At 39.1% G+C, this 15,997-nt stretch overlaps 1 long non-coding RNA gene across 1 annotated transcript in view; it reads left to right on the forward strand.

Annotated features, from left to right (window-relative positions):
• The first annotated feature begins 1,845 nt into the window (after window positions 1-1,845).
• Window positions 1,846-15,997, forward strand: part of LOC117953330 — a 17,707-nt gene continuing 3,555 nt past the window's right edge. The window contains exons 1-2 of the long non-coding RNA XR_004658596.1: window positions 1,846-2,229; window positions 7,575-7,585. This is a non-coding gene — a long non-coding RNA (uncharacterized LOC117953330). The remainder of the gene's footprint in view (window positions 2,230-7,574; window positions 7,586-15,997) is intronic.

The raw sequence follows: 15,997 nt of genomic DNA on the forward strand, positions 1-15,997 counted from the left end.
TCTACTGGGTGGTGGCTTGTTTTGGTGCTCTTTGATTTTTTTCATCCATACTTTGATATTCTAAGTTTGTCCAACAACTGCGTAAAGTAGCTTTTTCACCATCATTTAATTACAACTCCCTCACACGACTACCCCCAAAGTGAAATAATTTCCCTGTGGTTACCATCTCTAAACCACTGCAGCTACTGCAATGCCGGGATGAATGTTTATGAAGCCGGAAATCCTGTTTTTTAAGCCATTATCTGGTTATTGTGCAAGCTCGCTGTGGCTGTACATATAAATATACAACATTCTTATGGTTATAAAGCCTGGTTTTAAATGGTAATTTGCCATTAACAATGAATCACGCAAGATGGTTACAATGAAACCTGCAACAATCATTTCCTGTATGCAGCTTGGTCATGTTGTTGAGACAGTCACAGACACAGAACAGACTTTTTCTCAATGTGACTCGAGCTTCTCTACCATTAAAGGGGCTGTACTCGATAATCAGAACAATAATATAGCAGCAAACACATAGTTGCTTTGTAAAGAAATAGTGGAGTAATAGCGTCCTGAGCAGAGAATGAAATCACTCTGCCTCTGTGTGTTATAAAGAGCTTCTCCGCTCTTTGGATGGCCGTGAAAAAAGAATAAAGGTCTTAAAAAGGTCTATAAGAGCCGCATGGAGGCAATCCCAGTGCTGTTTTTTTGTTAGTATTTTGAGTACACTAACTTTACACTGTGCTTTTGTTGTACAGCTTGTACAGTGTATGATTGAATGAGACAATGTATAGATTTCTATGTATTTTGTCCCTAGTAAACTTCTCAACTTGGAATTAGCAGAAAGCTTGCAGACACTGGAACAGATAGAGTCTTGTTTAGATGTTTGGAAAGATCCTGATCCTGAACATCCTGAAAAGTGAAAGGTCAGAGAGAGTGCATGAAAGAAACTGGGAATTGAAAGTATTGAGTAAAGTTTAGAGAACAACTGTGAAAACCTTTTTGAGAACCTTTCAGTTGAGAGTGAGACATGAATAGTAAGAGACAGTTGGTGAAGTTAGTGAAATAGAGTCGAGGTGATGCGATTGAATGGAGAGTTGAGAAACTTTCAAAGAGCTAGTTGAGTTTTATGCTGATGTGTGGAAAACAAACTGTAACTTTGTGATTGCAACACACTCAGAATGATCATCCTGAGAAAGGACAGCTGCGAAGTCTATGTACAGCTGCTGCACATTTCTATCCAACTTTTTCTTTCTAAGCCCCTTTTTTTTCAAATCTTCTCAAAATGTTACCCTTTAGGTGCTGTCTGGCCTTTCTTTCTTTTCTCCCCCTTTCTCACTGTAGTTTAGCACCATGAGGTGTCTTTGCACTGAATAATTAGCTAATATCTCACATGTTATTGCAACATCCCAGAGCAATCTCCGCCGGTTTGTTCTTCTCGTCTTACACTATTCTTTTCATGCCTTCCTTACATGCAGTGTTTTCCATTTTTAAAATGTCTTGCATTCCTCTTTCTGACCCCCTAACTGCATGTAATGTTATGATGTGTCTCCAAGGGTTCCATTCCCTTCACTTTAAGCACATTTAGTAGAATGTTTGCTGTCATGAAAAAAAGGAATGCACATTAGGTTTCTGCGAGAGACTATAGTTTATAACAACATGCACTTTACCACAGTTGGTCTGTATAGATGTGTCCAATTTCAAGGGCTGCTTCTTTCTAGGCAAATTTGGACCAAAGTATGCTCTTTTTTCTACTTAACTGAAAATATAATCATGTCACATAAAACAGGTCTTATGGAAGTTATTGGTGAATAGAATACATTAACTCGACCAATGAAAATTCCTCAAATTGATGTTAAAACAAGACTAAAGCTGCATCTCATGTCGCTTAAATTGCATCCTCGACTCCTCCACTTGCCTCCCTTCCAGGTATCACGGGAGGAGAGAGGCAACAAGTAGATGTGGTTTAGAGGGATGAGACGTCCTTTCTTCTGAAGCGTCCTATTAATTTGTCAGCTGTTTGGGCGGAGTTAGCAACTCCTTCAACTGCACGTCTTCCAGGAAGGCTGCTCTTGTGTATCCTTGGCTGTAGATCCTCTGGGATCCCTCCTCAATGCTCGCTCCTTGGTCCTCGGGGCAGAAATAAGAGCTTTGAGACAGCCTTTTCCCAAGGAGGGACAGAACAACTTCCGGTTCAGCCGAGGACCGAGGAGTCGAGGAGCTACCAAATAAGGGACATGGGATAGAGTACCTCAATACAATGGGAGCGGCTCTGTAAAGCTCTACTCACGCACAGCAGTGCCTTCGGCAAATTGCTGTGTTCAGCAAATTGCTGTGTTGCTGTGTGCTGTGATAGGTATATTGTTGTTAACCATCTTGTTTTAGTGTTAAAGAAACCGTGTTAATTGGCACTAAACAACAGGTACAGCTGAGGCAGATGGTTGTAGTAGTAGTTTTGCAGGTGTTAAGGTGTATAGGACACATTCAAATTGTTCTTGATGATGATGCTAAAGGAAATGTCAGAGGATCACCAGACTTACCATAGTTCATCCTGAGGGGAGCATACATGTATATACCTCATTTCATGGAAATCTATACAATAGTTGTTTATATATTTTACTTAAAACCCCAAATGTAAAATATGGCGCTAAGGGAAATGTCAAGAGATCACCAAAGTCAGAAGGCTTCATCCTCTGGACACCATGAAGGTCTGTATAGACGTTTGTGCCAATCTATCAAATAGTTGTTGATATATTTCAGTCCGGACAACTATTGATCAAAATTGCAACATTCTCCCGATAGCTGCATAGTTAGCATTTGCTTTTTACATCATGCATCAAGTTCAGACATAAAGAAATTATCAATCACGAACTCGTGCTATCACGGAACGTCCCTGGCTTACCCCTGAGATTTACCACATTCTCCGCAGTTAAAAGGAAACCTTCTGCTAGTAAAACACATCAGTCTTTATGAGTTGAAAAGGACCGCCTAATTGCAGGATACTTTTTGTTTCTGTAAGGCAACGGGTGGGAACCCCCAATGATGCATGCTGGTGAATCTTCTGTGGAAAGATTTGGAAAAAAGAAGTAAAGAAAGAGAAGCCATGGGTTACACTTTCAGTCTTGCAACATGTTCATAAGTATAAGGAGGGGGATGCCAACATGATGAATCCAAATCTTTCATATCTTTCACCCTGTTTAGTCATGTATTGCCCTTTTATTTTTTATGATTGTTGTGTGTCTGGGACTGCTTTTGCTGAACCTGCAGTCTTGATCTGTAAATCTTGCAGCATTCTACACTATGGCACTTAATGCACAATAAGACTTTCATACATGTATTTTATTAAAAAGTTGAAATCTACAAAAGGAACCAAACACATTTCTAATCTCCGTCAACAGCTTTTCTGTTTCCCTCCCCCCTTTGCTTTCCGCTCTTCCTCCCCCTCCCCCTCCTCCAGGGAGATGAGGTCACAGTCTGAGGAAAGATGGAGTGATTTCTTAGCTGGATTAGTTCTGGATATCTTCAAAGGCATCTCAGTATTTCTAACTATTCAGACCTGGTTTGAAATGTGGTATAAATCACTGTGCAACTGAGTAGGCTAAGTTATTGTCCCGTTATCTTTCATCCATTTGGTAGCCAGTGGAGCAGCTACTGCCAACGTCTGTCTCTCAGCATCACAGATGTTTTACAGAAAAGATTAAGTTGCTCTGTAGCATGAGAACACATTATTACAATACACATGAAGGCATATTGTTGGTTTCTTTGTTTAAATATGAAATGTTTTTTAAAAACGTTTATTTGTTTTAGCGGCTAATTTGGTGCAGATTTTATGGATGTTTGATACTTTAAGCTATCAAAAAGCTGTGAAATGCAAAGTTTCGGAGTGGGTGCCGTCCCCTGGAGATTCTGAAACCTCCCCACCCCCACCCCCATCCCGTCTCTGTGAGACCTTACTCATTGCAATTTGCTTCGGAAATGTGCAAGAAAAATCACAAGTGAGCCCAAGAGAGCCCAAGAGAGCGTGAGAGCAACATGGCCCCAACCACATATACAACCATTAGCTACAGTACACCACAGATATGAGTGATTCAGATCTCTAACCATTGAATTATAATGGATAGACTGGAAACTTCCAAGTGTGTCATATACACCTCACGGACCACTTCCACTGTTATTGTCATGGGAATGGGGACTGTTGTTTTTTTTTTCTTCAACCATATGTAAAGGGTGACAAAGGGATTTGGATGTTACTTGTCAACTTAAAAGTTCTCTTAGTCTTGTCAGCTGTAGCAATGTAAAAAGTCAATCGTTCCATGCCTTGCATTACTTTCCAAGTGCTTCAGTTTAATTAAAACTTCCTGTATGCATGTGCATTGTTGTACATTTTAGTCCAAGTCACAGAATTCCACCTACTTTTTAGTTTTCCTGACTTCATTTTAAAAACTGAAGTTAACTATCATTTAGCGGAAGATCTTTTAGAATCTCAGGAGTATTCACGGAAACTAGCCAACATTCAGGATATAGTCATTTAGTTTTATTGATGTCAAGAATACACTGACGTGGTTTTTCATATGGCTGCTACTGTATTTTAAAACCTGCAAGTTTGTCAAAAGGCACGTTTTTATGTTATTGTTAATTTTCCAACTGAATGAGAAATATAAATCTATGTTGGCCCGACTTAATTTGACTTTTGTTTATTTCATTTTTGTCTAAATAAAACTTCTGCGTTTATCAGAGCCCCTGCTTTAAGAAATATATGCATTAAAATGATTTATTTATAATTAGTTATCCTAACTTAAAGTACAGTTCGGTCAACTTCTTGCATTTGTTGCTTGTATTTTTTTATGTCACCATTTCGGATTATGGAAATTAACTACACTTTTTACTTTTTTTGATTGCGTGTACCACAGTATGTTTTTTTCTTTTTTTTTTTTGCATACAGTATCTGTATCATTTTTACCATATTTCTCATAAGTTATAGTATATTTTGGAGACATCACATACACTGCCCATTACTGAAAAATGTATTTTCTGTAGGGACCTCCTACATCTAATATTGCAGGTATCAATAGTCCCCCATATGTAGGATTATGTCACAAGCTTTTCCCTAAACCTTTAAAGCCAAAACCTGACTAAACCCCCTAAAAGAGACTTTTTGGAGATTTGCAATACAAACTAACCCAGGCATCTGTCAACCTTAAAGAATAATACACAGATGGAAGCTGAAGTTAATTGAAAAGCTCATCCATAGACTAAGCAGAGTTCTGAAAGCAAACAGCCAGTAAATGCAAACTGTGAGTGTTTGATTATTCAGTGAACATACTGCAGGCTAAACAAACAAAAGGAGGAAAAGTGGATTACGTTTGCTTTTTGATGGTTTATGATCATGATCACATCTTGTTTCAGTCATTCGACTTCAGCTTCAAAATCGTTCTATTTCTCTGTCTTACTGAACACCCTCAAATGTCCCAAGTTCTCCTGTCTTCCATCATCTCTTCATCTCCCCTCATAACCCCCCCCCCCCCCCCCCCCCCCCCCCCCCCCATAAACAAACAGACACATGATGTCATCACTGCAGTATTTGGTTTATCTCCTGGTGACAGACCATAATGCATTGGGCTGTTGACCCCCGCAGGGAACCCAATCTGAATGGGAGGAAGTAAGAAGTGGTTTGTTACAGTCAACAGATCTCACAGACAGACGGGAATTGTGCTGCATCAATAGCACCACAAAGGATGTTCTCCACCTTTTTCCCCAACAGCCAACCATTGAACACAACGTATCTAATAATGACCAAATGGATATACAGCACTGCCTCTTAGAGCAGCTGTTTTTAAACATATGTGCTAGGATAACTACAGTATTTATATGTTAAAAACTGTATAAAACAATGGTTAATTGAGTTAAAGTGGACTCAATACTTTAAAGACTTTTGCTGACCAGACCACATACATTTAACATTGGATAGATATATTCTTCCAATGCACGGGTGTTTCTTTTATTTAAATAATTCAGTGGTTTGATTGAAGCAGTTTCTAAACAAGTACACCGTGCTCTGTAGTATTAGTTTAAACCCAGATTTAGTTGTAATTCCATTTTTTAGTGGTCACTACTTATTCTTTCATGTTTTGTTAAAAACCATATTCATTACTTTCTATATTAATTATTCGTAATCATTCAGCTTAAGCATGAAGTGCACAGATCACACTAAGCAGAGATATCTAAGAATGTTAAGTTTCTGTATGGTAGCGGATGGGTTGTTTGAGCTGTTCTGCATGAAATTATGCAAAGGCTCATGGGAAAAAAAATGTTTCTGTCCTAGTTAAAGTTTTTTTTTAAACGTTCTGTTAATTTTGTGTTACTGCATTAATGTTATCTAGGTTTTAGCTGCGCATGTTTGATTTAGTGTTTGTGTTTATTTATTTATTTTATATATATATATATATATATATATATATATAAACACGCATGTGCAGTGACGTATGCATATATTGAAAGCTAGTAGTTCTGTCACCTGCGTGAAACTTTCCATCCACACCACTATATATGGAATGTTGTCTGTGTTCCTCTTTAAGTTACTGGAACATATCTGTTAAGTGCATTGTTCTTAAAGCTATTCTGAAATGAAGAAAACAACATATTTATTTAATGGTGTATCTGTTTAGCAGTCACAAATAGCATAATGTATATTAGGCCTGGCTAACCCGGTTCCTTTTAAGGATTTGGGTTATTCTGAGTCACTCACTAAACTGAACCGGGTTGTGCGAGTCACTTGAGTCAGTATTGCTAGAGGCAAGTATTTAACATACTACACAAACCCAGAGTAGGCCTAGCTAGGCTACGTACAGAACAGTGTATGTTATTTCAGAAGTGAAAGAATGGCTTTTGTTGTTAATTTGCTTTACTCTGAGCTTGAGGAGAGACTTCACTCGCTTTTCTGATTCAGAAACACTCACAGCCAGTTGATTCGCTGGATTCACTGACTCACGAGGATTGGTGACAAAGCGCGGCCCTGGTGGCTTTAACATGGCTTTAACAACCCTGTGTGAATCACTTTTTCACACAGGGCCATGATGGTTTGGATTTTTTTTTACCTTTAATAATAAACACCTTCATTTACAAATTGCATTTTGTGTTTACTTGTGTTGTCCTTGACTATTGTTTAAATTGGTTTGATGTTCCGAAACACTTACGTGTGACAAACATGCAAAGGAACAGGAAATGAGGAAGGGGGTAAACACTTTTTCACACCACTGTATATCTATGGTACACAATCTCTTATATGACATTTTCCACCCCCTGCATACCAAAATCCAAAGTGTTAAGGCTGAATCTCATTTCTCTAGCTTACCCCTACCCCTTACTTCTTCCCCTAGGTTGTGCGCATTCACGCAAGACTAAGGGCTGTCCCAATACTCATTCTGATCTAGGGCTAGTGTTAAGACGAAGGGGTGAACAAGGGGTATATGGTCCTTGTAACTGAGTGAGAACGCAAGCTAACTTTCATGGCTACCCCTTGTACTGAAACTGTGCTCTTCTCTCTTTCAATGCAGCAAAACGGTCTATTTCCTTTTCATGGAAAGCATGACCAGTGCAGTCAGACGTTCCTGGCCCATTGAATTTTGCAAGAATGTCTTAACTCACGTCAAAGTTGAGAAACATCTCTCAGCTTCAGCTGTTGTTATGGGAGTAGTCAGGAGGATGTTCCACATATTCACAGTCTCAGAGAATGTCTCCTGGAAGTTCAAACTCAAGAGAACCTGGTACAGTGCCAGTGCACCTTAGTAGCCCTTGAAATCAGGATTCTCATAGATCAGAGAGTTCTGTCTTGAGCTTTGCCTTGTTCAGCATGGCGTATGCGTTCACAGTGGCATTCAGAGCCTCATCAGGAAATAAATGGCAGTACCTTTCAAACATATCTGCTTGTAGTAAGGTAGCCTTCAGAAGATGGCCAGTAAAAGAGAACCTTGCTTTGGTGTGATTGAGGATGGTGTCGCAGACCTCTTCAGTCAGCCTCTGCTTCCCCTCTTCTCTCAAAGCCGTTCTGGGTCTTTTGGCTCCTGGTGCTTCTTGCAGCTGCTGTTGAGAGGATTCCTTGAAGCAGACCAATGTGTTTGTTAGGCTATGTACAGCACTGTAGTCTGTATTTGATGTACAGATATATGAAATGTATCCACTTAGAGTGAACATTTTTCAAATGGATGCATAAAGTCTTTAGTGTTTAAGTAAGCTTGTGTCTCACCTAGCCTGGATGTTCAGCACAGTATACAGTGGTGCTCATACGTTTATGAGGCCATGCTAAAGTTGATTTAAAAGAAAAATGAAAATTGGAATCCTTAAAGGTTGGATTGGCCTATTGTTTTAATTAAGGCACTAAGATCAATATTCAATTTTTTTAATTCCTCTTTTTAGTCAACTGTAGCATGGGTTTATACACTTATGAGCACCACAGTATACAGTAAAGGGCCTTTACTGTATATTTCACTGACTGATGAATCCTGATCAATGGTTGTACAGGAGGAATGTTAATGTCAGTTTTAAGGTGTTTCAATCTTTAGTCCACTTTATTTAACTGTTTTGTAAGTCAGTATGACAGTAGTCTAGGTTTGCCAGACCGTCTTCCAAAGCGCCCTGAAGTAGGGTATGGCTACTTTACATGGCATTCGAGGATGGGAGGAAAATGTTCTCTGGTTTTATGGCATTTAATGGCATTTCACATGGGCGGTGCTAAACTCCGCACAGAGCCACTGCAAAAACAGTCATGCGAGACCAATCTCAGATTGGACACATAATCTAGCTAGTTGTCTGGATTTACCCTACAGAGATCTGAGGTGCAGTCAACAGCAGACATCATAAATGCAAAAAAGTTAAAATTCTAGCACAGTTAAAGCAGAAGGAAATAGAAAACACATGCATCTGGCGGAATTTCCTGTGGTACCAGAGCAATCTCCCGGAAGTGCAACGCAAATGATTTAGACTAGTAGAGAAAGGCATTTTTAGATAAAAAACATTATTATTATTATTATTAGTAGTAGTAGTAGTAGTAGAATGGCAGCAATTTGGTGACATTTTACATGGGAAAAATTATTAGAGTGTCATTATTATAACATTTCAGAAATCATGCCATATGTAACATTTTACCATATTAAAAATATAACATGGAGCCTCACTGATGCCCTGTTTATAGTTCAGACCCAGACTTTGGATAAACACTTTCCGTGCACATACTGACAATGAGTGTACAGGCCTATTCGATGTGTCATCACTATATATGGCAGAAGTACTTGTTTTCATAAGTCTGGGCCCATGTTTTGAATGTGGGTGCTGGTATGGGAACACAAATCAACCTCTCGTTTATTTTTTTAGATTTGGTTCCCAGATTTGGTGTTAATTTCCGTTAAATACAATATATCTCCTAGTCGAAAATAATATATTTTTTCTGCCTTTGGTTATTGAGGAAAGAAGGGGTTTGGCTTGTAAGCTTCTTGGCAGATTGAAAAACGTTACCATGTATTAGTGGTTGAATAGACAAAGTGCTCTTTGGGCTACTTAAGAAAGATGTCTGAGCCCAGACAGTGACCCATCTGACCCTGCTGTCCCCTGTCTGACCTGGAAACATTTAACATCCTCATTTACGTATGTGTAGAGGTTTTCAAAAAATACTTATCCAAGAAATAATGCAATAAGATAAAAGCAAGAGAATAATGACATGTCATTGCTGTAAAATAAGTGATTTATTTCAATATTTAAAAATGTTATGCCTACAGGTAATTAAGATAAGAAGTATATTGCAAGATGTAAGTAAAATTTAAATGAATTGCTGATTTCACAGTTGCCGGTTTTGACTGTTTTCTCAACTCAATATGAAACTAAAAATATCATGTTAGTTACCAAGGGGATGGGGGTTTCCATGGTTACCCCAAAACACTGGTGAGGAATTCCAGAGTCATAACTTGATCACAGAACAGAAAGCTCTAAGAGGAAAGGGGGAGGGTGAACCCAACTGAATGGAAGAACAAAGGGGAGGAGGAAAAGTTTAAGAATAAGAGAGACAAGGCAAAAAAGAGAAGAAGCATGAAAGAAGGCAACCTCCAATGGCATCGTGCACAAAATGTGTTTGGTTGAGTCATTATTATATTGTAGAAAAACAGTTACTAAGCACAGAGGGCATGGAAAGTTGGGAGAGCTGGGAAATGATGACTTCCCTCAAACATCTGAGTCATACACAGTCATATTCTAATTAGAGGTATATAACTACAGATGGAGATGTTTGGGAAGAGGTGTGTGTGTGTGTGTGTGTGTGTGTGTGTGTGTGTGTGTGTGTGTGTGTGTGTGTGTGTGTGTGTGTGTGTGTGTGTGTGTGTGTGTGTGTGTGTGTGTGTGTGTGTGTCCTGGATGGAGGAGTGAGGGAACCTGTTTGCATGAGTTTTTATGCTCTTAGGGCAGAGTTAAAGATGCAGTAGGTAAGACTTATAAAACTAACTTTCTGTCATATTTGCTGAAACTCTGACCCTATGTTCCAGTAGAACTACATGAAGGCAATTTAAAAGGTAATTTAAAAAACAAATCGGCTCCTCTGGCACCACCTACATTCTGTATTGCAATTTCCAAAAATCGACCGCTCCTTGTTCAGATGCACCAATCAGGGCCGGGTGGGGTGTCTAACTGTGTGTCAATCACTGCTTATGCATTTGCATTCATTCTCCCTTGTGGGGGAAGGGGTTTAGGAGACGGTTTTGGGCTGTAGCAGAAACGGGAGAGGGACGGAAAGGTTGTCAATGTTCAAATTATTTGGCTAAGTCCTGGATTTACGCAATCCTACCTACTGCACCTTTGAGCATCATGACTACATTTTGTGCAGAATACTGCAGTATTGAATCAGAGGTTGAGGAATATCTTCCTGTCCCACATCACATTTTTTCCATCACTCAGCCATGAGGTAAAACAGCGCTAAAACAATCAGTTACTGGAATTACTTGCATTATCAAAGTAGATGGCAACAGATAAATAAGCTTTACATTAGCCACATAGGTCATCCCACCTGTGTCAGAGACTCTGCTTGTTTGGATTTAACAGCTCAGGTAGGATTATCTTAATTGCAAGTCCCATGTGGTTGTTTTTTGTTTTTGTTTTTTTCCCTTTAGTGGATAGAAAGACGAGATAGTGGACAGACGTAAAAGGGGGGAGAGAGATGGGGGATGACACGCAGCAAAGGGCCGCAGGCTGGATTGGAACCCGCAGTGACCCCCGATTAAAACAATGTGTGTGTCCTGTGGATCATCCCGGTTAAGGGTGACACTGTTTCTAATTTCTATGAACGGATATCTGCATATGAATTCCCAATCTGTAGGCAACGGGACAAGATTTGGTTGTTGGATGTTCTGGTTTGTAGTCCACGTAGTATTGACCAATCGTGTTTGAGCGGGCTTTGGTTGCATGCAGGTAAACGGTCCATGTAGAGAGCAAAAGAAGTGGAACGCATTGGTCGAAATGCAGTCTTGGAACCCATCGGTTATTGTCTGATAATGGTTTAGCTTTTTATATTTATTTATCTGCGGTCACATGCAGTCATCTGTTTATAGAAAACATTGGAAAAAAATGATTGACGCTGATTGTAAAAAAACAGTAACCAGCACAGGGAAGAGGAAGTCTTGGCCCGGATATTCGTAATCCAGATATCTGCTGGATACACCAGAACCTCTATATAATGGTTGGTGCCAACATAGGCCAACTGATGTTTAAAACATAAAAATGTTTCTCTTGAATTTCTTCCATTGTAACTTTTCAATGTTGTGTGTGCAATTCAATTTCAATCACCTCCATTCAGAGACTAGTGTGTTAAAAACATTCTGCAGGGAGAATTACCACTAGAGGTAAAAATATATATGTGAAGGGATCCTTGAATTTACTTACCAGTGTCCTGTAGTCTGGTATTATGGTATTGGTTAAGTACCCTATGCCACACATGAGGTTTTTGTATGAAACGATTATAAAATGAAACCTGCATGAGTCAGTTTGGGCTGATTGGAAACCAATGAATGGAAACAGTCTGGGAATTTCATACACTTCCAGATGGCTCTGTACTGTGGGCTACTAGACACTCCACTGGCATTGGAAAGACATCAACTGGGCTGTTATGACAGGGGCACCAGAGAGTGAGTGAGGGACGGACGGGCAGAAGAGAGAGAGAGAGCTAGTGTGTGCTCATGCTGATGCAACAAGTAATAATCCATGTGTGTGTGTTTCTCAGTACATGAGCTGCATCATGTATGTGGTCAGATGTGTTAATTGTTGTTGTTGATGTGCATGTAAATATTATGTTGGTATTCATATAAACTTGTATTTTCTTTTGATCTAATTAAAAAACAAAAACTGTTGCTTGTATACAGTTACTTTACTAGACATCTGGAAATGCCATAAACAGTAAGGAAATGAAAGAAATAGGCTAAATGAGATGAGAGGAAAAATTAATGGATAGAATTAAAAGAAATCTACTTGATATCCTACAAGGATATACAGTTATAAATTGCCTAACAGGTCCAGTTCTCATTGTGATTGAGCAGGATTTATTTCTGGATTCCTAGATCTCGTTTGGGAAAATAAAAAGTGTATGTGTGCAGTAAATAGAAGGGATCAGGATAAGGTTTTGTTTTTTTTCATTTTGAGGGGCTCCTTTGCTACCTGTCCATTGAACCAGGACAGATAAATCAGGTCAGTTCTTTTGATGCTGCGCACCGACCTGCCCCCAAATATCTGCTCTGCTATCAGAACAGAAGAGTGACTGTTTGACTAAGGGCAAGCAGCCCACTCTCCTGAAACTCTTTATAAGTCCCTCTGATAATATGTGATGCAGATAGACAGGAACGTGAGGAGGACAAATGCCACATTATACTGTAAATGCATCCGTTGTGAGGATCAACCACAGCAAATTCTAGCCACTGCAACAGTAAAAGTATAAGCTTTTTTTAAATAAGAAAAAACTGTTTACATCCTAAACTGATTGTGTGTCACTTGACTAAAACTGCTCATATTATGTTAATGTTCAGTTTCATAATTGCATTTAGAGAATACAAAATAGGTTAACATGGTTTAATTTTCTAAAAACACCATATTTGATATTTCATACTGCACAATAGAGCTGTTTGGAGCAGTTTGGGAACAGGGTTTTCTCTGGAAGATGGTAAATCCCTTTGGGGTGAACTTTGGGCTTTTTTACTTTGTAAAGCTTAAATTTGCAAAAAAATACATGCAAACACAAAAAAAAAAATCCAAAAAGCATAATATGAGCACTTTAAACTCTATTAACTGTCTCTCATCCCTGGCATTCAGTTCACCTAATAAAGAATCACTGAAAAGAGAAAAATGCCCTCCTTGCTAGTTAGCTTGCAAGCTTAATCGGTCACTAACAAGATAAGTCCAGTTTGTTCAAAAGATGCCGTTGTACCATTGACTTCTGTTTCCTTACTGTATGAAATACAGTACACAACTTTTCTTTAGAGCACTGTGAACTCGGACAGAGAAGGATTAAATTAAAGTGAATAGTGTAACACATCAAATAAACCACAATAACTTCCTCTATTTTGGATTTTGAGATTTTGGATTTTCCCTCCCTCTCTTGTCAAAGGTCAGGAGTGTCAAGGCTGCGTGCTATTGGACAACTGTCAATAGCAGTAAAGTTTGCCAAAGCTGAACTCAATGTGAAAAATGTGTGTGGATTTACTTCCCCCCCTCGAGGGAATACACTGAGTGTTGTGAATCCATTGAAATGAAATTACTTTACTGCAAAATGCTTCTTATCCGTTTTTTATCATTGCTAAACCATGCTGGTGGTGAGTCACAGTCATTGTACATTTGTTTTAACGTAACACAATTTAAACCAAGCTTCAACGTTTTCCCCACTGGTATCATTGGGCTTAAATTAATACACAGGCCAATGCTTCCACTAAAATCTACTGACTGTACAGGATGTTTTAACCATGCAGTTTAGTCAAGTTCACTTGTAAAGTCAATATAACTATCCAGGATGTGTGACATTGTTTTGCAGATCTCTCAAAAGTCCCCTCTTAAGAAACAAAAACCCATTTACTCTGATTTACTTTCTGATTTACTCAGTAGGCTCGTTCGAGATGAACAAAAAGCTGCGGTAAAGTCAGACAGTTTCGAGGCGATTTCAGCAGCCTTTAGGATGGACAGGAAGTGACAAAAACACTGTGGTGCGATTCTGATTTAATAAAATATAATCAGACACATATATCAGCTTGTACACAGTCTGCAGTTGTTTTAATTATGACAGAGTAGCTCTCAAAATGCTCTACATGAAATCTGTTGCTGATTTTATTAACAACACACTGTAGATCAGCCGTGATCTGAAGGGATTTAGTTTCTCTGATTTCTAAACGTAACTATCAGCCACACAACGTGTGTTCTGTACAGAATAAGGCTTTAAATCAGACAAATAGCAATTAAAATCCCTTCCGATTCAAAAACAATAAAAAGTTTATATAAAACGTCATCATGTTGTAAACCAATCAGGTCTTGAATCAGCTGAGAAGCCGGCGTTTCCCAGCATGCTCAGGGTCTGCCTGGGTCCGCCTGGCTCTTGCAGTTGGTGAAAAGCAACTGTGCCGCCTGCGTCTCAGAACTCCGTGTCCCACGTGTGGAGGAGAGGAAGTTGGGATTAAGTAGGACACAAATCTAACCTGCATGCAACGGGCGCCGATCGCCGGTGATCGATTCTGCGGAGACCTGGCTCATCTCGAACGAGCCTGTTCTGTGTGGAGTCCATCTTGTTCTACATTTTTGGTGGTTTGACCTCATTTAAATTACGCATAATTTCCTGTACATTTGGAAGTATATAAGTGACCCATGAACTCTCCAATGCAATTCAATACAGAAAAAAAAGAAAACCTGATACCTTCTGTATCACATCTGGAGTTGATACACTGGGATAGAGGAGATCAAGAAGGAAAATGTAGGAAAGAATTAGCCCGTGGCTCAAACTCATACCCCACTCACTGATTTCAATTAAAGCCACTCATTGTTGAATCAGTGGTGAACCAAATCAGCCATGTATTTGGTTTTGTCTCAGCATATTATGATGTCATTCATGGTTCCTCACTGCTGGCTGTAAAACTGAAAGAATTGAGCTATACTCTATCAGATGGAACCCCAACTAAAACCTGGATAGTGTCTTTGTACTTTATGGTATGTCGCAGTTAGAGCAGCCAACAAACCAATGCAAGACTGGATGCAACAAAGAGAGTAATGGTCGAAGTTGTTAAATTAAATCTACGGAAATAACATTGATTCACCACTTTTTTCTCATTCTGTGGACTCTGGAACACTTTCACAACCATAGATGGACTGCTGCCCTAGTGGGGGGTTATGTGTGTGTGTGTGAGCGTGCGTGCGCATGCCTCAGACATTGCAACACTATTACTTTGTTTTTTGAAACAACACTCCTTTTGCCGCCCACCAGCTGTGGGTTATCCAAATTATTTCACCAATAAAAAAAAGAAAAGCACACACACTGTCAACCTCCACATTGGTTCTTGATGTAATCCAAAAATGTGAATTTTTTTGTCAAAATAATCCTTGGTAATACTTGGTGATTATCAAAACAGTATTTTGTCTAATGTATAATTATACAGGCTTAAAATAGAGGGGCTGTACAAACAATCCCAGTGACCCGCAAAGACCGAAAAACCAATAAAGCAACTCTGAATGCTTCCTGACAATATTGCTGCAGGCAGCTGTCACAGCTGACTTAATGCTGAGATATCTTTGTAGAAAATCATACACATGAAATGATGACTAAATTATCTTATCATTCCATATTTACACCCAAGCTGTCTCTTCTGTCTGTGAGACAGTTCTATCACCTTAAGAATATATCAAGGGTTATAAGGACTTGTGTGTCAACAGGATTTGGAAAAAGTTGTCCATGCTTTCATCTTCAGTAGACTTGACTACTGTAACGGTGTCTTTACAGGTCTCACTAAAAAATCAATCAGAC

The sequence above is a fragment of the Etheostoma cragini genome, chromosome 11 (genome assembly GCF_013103735.1).
Source record: "Etheostoma cragini isolate CJK2018 chromosome 11, CSU_Ecrag_1.0, whole genome shotgun sequence".
NCBI lineage: Eukaryota > Metazoa > Chordata > Actinopteri > Perciformes > Percidae > Etheostoma > Etheostoma cragini.